The 5987-nt window shown below is 38.5% G+C and overlaps 1 pseudogene; it reads left to right on the plus strand.

Moving 5' to 3' along the window:
- Window positions 1-4660: 4660 nt before the first annotated feature.
- LOC147962283 (uncharacterized) lies at window positions 4661-5491 on the plus strand (annotated as a pseudogene).
- Window positions 5492-5987: the final 496 nt, after the last annotated feature.

Below are 5987 nucleotides of genomic sequence, written 5' to 3' on the forward strand. Positions count from 1 at the left end.
CCTCACAAATACCGACAGGTATAGCAGTTGATTTATCAGCCATTTGCAAAGATATTTCAGTAGGTGTCAACTTATTCAAATCAAGTCTACGATATAAAGAGAGAGGCATAACACTAACGCCAGCTCCAAGATCACATAAAGCAGTTTTAACATAGTTTCTTTTTAATGGAGCATGGTATAGTGGGTACTCCTGGATCTCCAAGTTTCTTTGGTATTCCACCCTTAAAAGTATAATTAGCAAGAATGGTGGAAATTTCAGCTTCCGGTATCTTTCTCTTATTTGCAACAATTTCTTTCATATACTTAGCATAAGGATTCATTTTAAGCATATCAGTTAATCGCATACGCAAAAAGATGGGTCTAATCATTTCAGCAAAGCGCTCAAAATCCTCATCATCCTTTTTCTTGGATGGTTTGGGAGGAAAAGGCATGGGTTTCTGAACCCATGGTTCTCTTTCTTTACCACGTGTCCTAGCAACAAAGTCTTTCTTTTCATAACGTTGATTCTTTGATTGTGGGTTATCAAGATCAACAGCAGGTTCAATTTCTATATCATTATCATTGCTAGGCTGAGCATCATCATGAACATTATTATTAACATTATCACTAGTTTCAGGTTCATTACCAAATTGTGTTTCAGCATCACAAATAGAAATATCATTTGGGTTCTCAGGTGTATCAATAACAGGTTCACTAGAAGCATGCAAAGTCCTATCATTTTTCTTTTTCTTCCTTTTAGAAGGACTAGGTGCATCTATATTATTTCTCTAAGAATCTTGCTCAATTCTCCTGGGGTGGCCTTCAGGATACAAAGGTTCCTGAGTCATTCCACCACCTCTAGTCATAACTCTAACAACATTATCATTTTTCTTACTATTCAATTCATTGAGCAAGTCATTTTGAGCTTTAAGTACCTGTTCTACTTGAGTGGTAACCATAGAAGCATGTTTACTAATAAGTTTAAGTTCACCTTTGACATTAGCCATATAATCACCCAAGTGTTCAAGCATATTTGAATTGTATTTCAATTGTCTACCAAAATAAGCATTAAAATCTTCTTACTTCACCATAAAATTATCAAACTCATCTAAGCATTGGCTAGCAAACTTAGTAAGAGGGATTTCAGCTTTATCATATCTATAGAGAGAGTTTACCTTTACTACCTGTGTCGGGTTATCAAGACCATGTATTTCTTCAATAGGTAATGGATTAAGATCATATGTTTCTTCAACAGGTGGTAAATTAAGACTGTGTATTTCTTCAATAGGAGGTAAATTCTTAACATCTTCAGCTTTAATACCTTTTTCTTTCATAGATTTCTTTGCCTCTTGCATATCTTCAGGACTGAGAAATAGAACACCTCTTTTCTTCGGAGTTGGTTTAGGAATAGGCTCAAGAAGTGCTCAATTATTTTCATTTGTCAACATATTATTCAATAGAATTTCAGCTTCTTCCGGCGTTCTTTCCCTGAAAACAGAACCAACACAACTATCCAGGTAATCTCTGGAAGCATCGGTTAGTCCATTATAAAAGATATCAAGTATTTCATTTTTCTTAAGAGGATGATCAGGCAAAGCATTAAGTAATTGGAGAAGCCTCCCCTAAGCTTGTGGGAGACTCTCTTCTTCATTTTGCACAAAATTATATATATCCCTTAAGGCAGCTTGTTTCTTATGAGCAGGGAAATATTTAGCAGAGAAGTAATAAATCATATCCTGGGGACTATGCACACAACCAGGATCAAGAGAATTAAACCATATCTTAGCATCACCCTTTAATGAGAACGGAAATATTTTAAGGATATAAAAGTAACGAGTTCTCTCATCATTAGTGAACATGGTGGCTATATCATTTAATTTAGTAAGATGTACCACAAGAGTTTCAGATTCATAGCCATGAAAAGGATCAGATTCAACCAAAGTAATTATATCAGGATCAACAGAGAATTCATAATCCTTATCAGTAACATAGATAGGTGAAGTAGCAAAAGCAGGGTCAGGTTTCATTCTAGCATTAAGAGATTGCTGCTTCCATTTAGCTAATAACCTCTTGAGTTCATATCTATCTTTGCAAGCTAAAATAGCTAAAGCAGCTTCTTTTTCAAAAACATAACCCTCAGGAATAACAGGTGATTCATATTCATTAGAGGGAGAGTCTTCATCATCACTTTCATCAATATTATCAGATTCAATATTTTCACTCTCTCTAACCCTAGCAAGTTGTTCATCAAGAAATTCACCAAGTGGCACAGTAGTATCAAGCATAGAAGTAGTTTCATCATAAGTATCATGCATAGCAGAAGTGGCATCATCAATAACATGCGACATATCAGAAAGAATAGCAGAAGCAGGTTTAGGTGTCGCAAGCTTACTCAAAACAGAAGGTGAATCAAGTGCAGAGCTAGATGGTAGCTCCTTACCTCCCCTTGTAGTTGAGGGATAAATCTTGGTTTTTGGATCTCTCAAGTTCTTCATAATGATAAGCAGATATAAATCCCAAGTGACTCAAAGAATAGAGCTATGCTCCCCGGCAACGGCGCCAGAAAATAGTCTTGATAACCCACAAGTGTAGGGGATCGCAACAGTTTTCGAGGGTAGAGTATTCAACCCAAATTTATTTATTCGACACAAGGGGAGCCAAAGAATATTCTCAAGTATTATCTGCTGAGTTGTCAATTCAACCACACCTAGAAACTTAATATCTGCAGCAAAGTATTTAGTAGCAAAGTAATATGATAGTAGTGGTAACGATAGCAAAAGGTAATGATAGAAAAAGTAATGTTTTTGGTATTTTGTAGTGATGATAGTAATAGCAACTGAAAAGTAAATAAGCGAAGAACAATATATGGAAAGCTCGTAGGCAATGGATCGGTGATAGAGAATTATGCCGGATGCAGTTCATCATGTAAGAGTCATAACCTTTGGTGACACAGAACTAGCTCCAATTCATCAATGTAATGTAGGCATGTATTCCGAATATAGTCATACGTGCTTATGGAAAAGAACTTGCATGACATCTTTTGTCCTACCCTCCCGTGGCAGCGGGGTCCTAGCGGAAACTAAGGGATATTAATGCCTCCTTTTAATAGAGTACCGAACCAAAGAATTAACACATAGTGAATACATGAACTCCTCAAACTACGGTCATCACCGGTAAGTATCCCGATTATTGTCACTTCGGGGTTAACGGATCATAACACATAATAGGTGACTATAGACTTGCAAGATAGGATGAATAACTCTCATATATTGATGAAAACATAATAGGTTCAGATATGAAATCATGGCACTCGGGCCCTAGTGACAAGCATTAAGCATAGCAAAGTCATAGCAATATCAATCTCAGAACATAGTTGATACTAGGGATCAAACCCTAACAAAACTAAGTCGATTACATGATAAATCTCATCCAACCCATCACCGCCCAGCAAGCCTATGATGGAATTACTCACGCACAGCGGTGAGCATCATGAAATTGGTGATGGGGGAAGGTTGATGATGACGATGGCGACGGATTCCCCTCTCCGGAGCCCCGAACGGGCTCCAGATCAGCCCTCCCAAGAGGTTTTAGGGCTTGACGGCGGCTCCGTATCGTAAAACGCGATGAATCCTTCTCTCTGATTTTTTTTCTCCGCGAAAGCAAATATATAGAGTTGAAATTGAGGTCGGAGAGCTCTAGGGGGCCCACGAGGTAGGGGGCGCGCCCCCACCCTCGTGGCTAGGGTGTGGGCCCCCCCTGGTCTTCATCTTTTGCAAGGATTTTTTATTATCTCCGAAAAGATGTTCCGTGAAGTTTCAGGTTATTCCGAGAACTTTTGTTTCTGCACGTAAATAACTCCATGGTAATTCTGCTGAAAACAGCGTCAGTCCGGGTTAGTTCCATTCAAATCATGCAAGTTAGAGTCCAAAACAAGGGCAAAAGTGTTTGGAAAAGTAGATACGACGGAGACGTATCAGGTAGCTACAATGATAAGTCCAAGTTCTTGCACTTGCCATGGTCCGATTCAAAAAAGAATACCTGCATTTGCCGTGTTAACATGGCGATATATGTTAAGGTGCCATGGTCGTATACTATTTGTTTTAACAATTGCCATGATTTAGAAAACACAACTTGTTTCGAGAATTTCCATGAGACAACTATAATTTTGTTTGCTGTGATGTAGAAAACAGAATTCGTAAAAATGTTGTGTCAAAGTTATAATTTTTCCTAAAATTTTCCATGTGATGGGAAACATGATGTTCTGAATTTGTTGCGTGACCAATAGAAATTGATTTCAAACTTGCCATGTTATAGAGGAAAATATTCCGCTCACGAATGTCATGGACCACTACAAGAAATTTCCAAAAAATTGTAAAGGTAGATACAGATCTGTAGCGTAGAGGCTACTACTACCTGTCCGATCATATTCAACCATCCTATGGGAGACGAGTGAACAAGTGATGCTCGACCATCCTGAATGGTTCGTCAATTACCGTCACGCAAAGGTCGACGCCATAACCCCGCTATACTGGCCAAGGCCCGTATATGAACTATCTACACTTTTAAACTGGCCGCGTATTTCCATGATCAATTAATATCATCTGCACGTGCATGTTGTACCATTGGTCCATGTACCAGGAGCACGCGAGCTCGGGCGCGCTATGGCCGCTCTCCAACAACTATGTACAACCGAAAGATCTTCTATAGGTTCCAAAACCAGCTGAAATTTGTTGTCAATTTGCATCTTGAAGAAGTTGTGAGGAATGTGAGATATGAAGTATACAAAACAGAAATGCTGGCTGCAAAGGATTTCAGGAAAAGGAGATTTGTTGTCGATGTGAACATCCAAATCAGGAATTCAGTTGCATATGTGGGAAATTTTTGAAAGATGGAATTGTGTGAAGTCATGTACTGAGGGTTCTTTCTCATCTGAACATGTCAAAACTTCCTGAAAAGTACTACATCGACAGATGGAGGCCAAAAGATAGAAAAGACATATGAGACAGGCGATTCAATGTGCCTGCTGAGCTAACTGCTGGGAGTCAACACTTGAAGTACACACTTCTGTCCAACAGGCTCGATGATATGGCCTCTGATGGCGCATCAACAAATAGAAAATATCTATATGTTGTTGGGGAGAGTGAGAGGGTGCAGCAGAGATTGGATGAAATGAATAAAGAAGATGAAGCTGCTGAAGGTGAGAAAATAACTGTTGGACCAAAAAATTCAGAAGTTCCACTCATATGCCCGCATCCAGATGGTTATGGGGACAACCTGCAAAATCCCGATGTTGCTATCTCAAAAGGACGTCCACAATCGGGGCGATACAAAACCTTCATGGAAACTTTGTGTGCCAAACCAAAAGTTCACTGTAGCCGATGTGGTTCTGAAACCCAACATATCGACTTGCATAGTAATTGCTGATAGTGTTGTCAAGCCACAGCGACAAAAAAGCAGTCAAAAACGTGCTTCATGTTTCCTATTTTTTTTGCCTGCTTTTTTAAAATTATGATTTTTGTTACCCTATTGCCCACTTGCATTCTAAAAATGTTTGCACTTATTGTGTTGGTAGCAGCTTCGATGACAACAGCAAAGATCGATAAACCAATCAGCTGGGCGGGTGAAGAAGAGCAAGACACAAAGCACAACAACAACAGGAGACAAAGTCTGACTAGACTATTCGAAAAAATGAATGTAATAAATTTAGCATTTTGTATATTTTGGGATGCAAAAAATCACATGGCGAGAGAAGAAAACATTGTAATTGTACTTTGTTTAGTTCATGTTGCTGCATCTGATGTTATTTCCCCCTTGAGGTATGAATTCTGTCCAAAAAATGTGTGTTTTTGGAAAGAACCTACAAATTTTAAGAAACAGTGTCAGAAATTGTTATCCATACATTAAAAAAAGGTATCTAAAAAAACAGTACCGAATCAATGTGATTAGAAAAAATCGTGAGGTCGTACCTGTGTAAGTCATTGATATGATATTGTATCAAACTTTCACGC

The sequence above is a fragment of the Triticum urartu genome, chromosome 7A (assembly GCF_056163025.1).
Source record: "Triticum urartu cultivar PI428250 chromosome 7A, HENAU_Tu73, whole genome shotgun sequence".
Classification (NCBI taxonomy): Eukaryota; Viridiplantae; Streptophyta; class Magnoliopsida; order Poales; family Poaceae; genus Triticum; species Triticum urartu.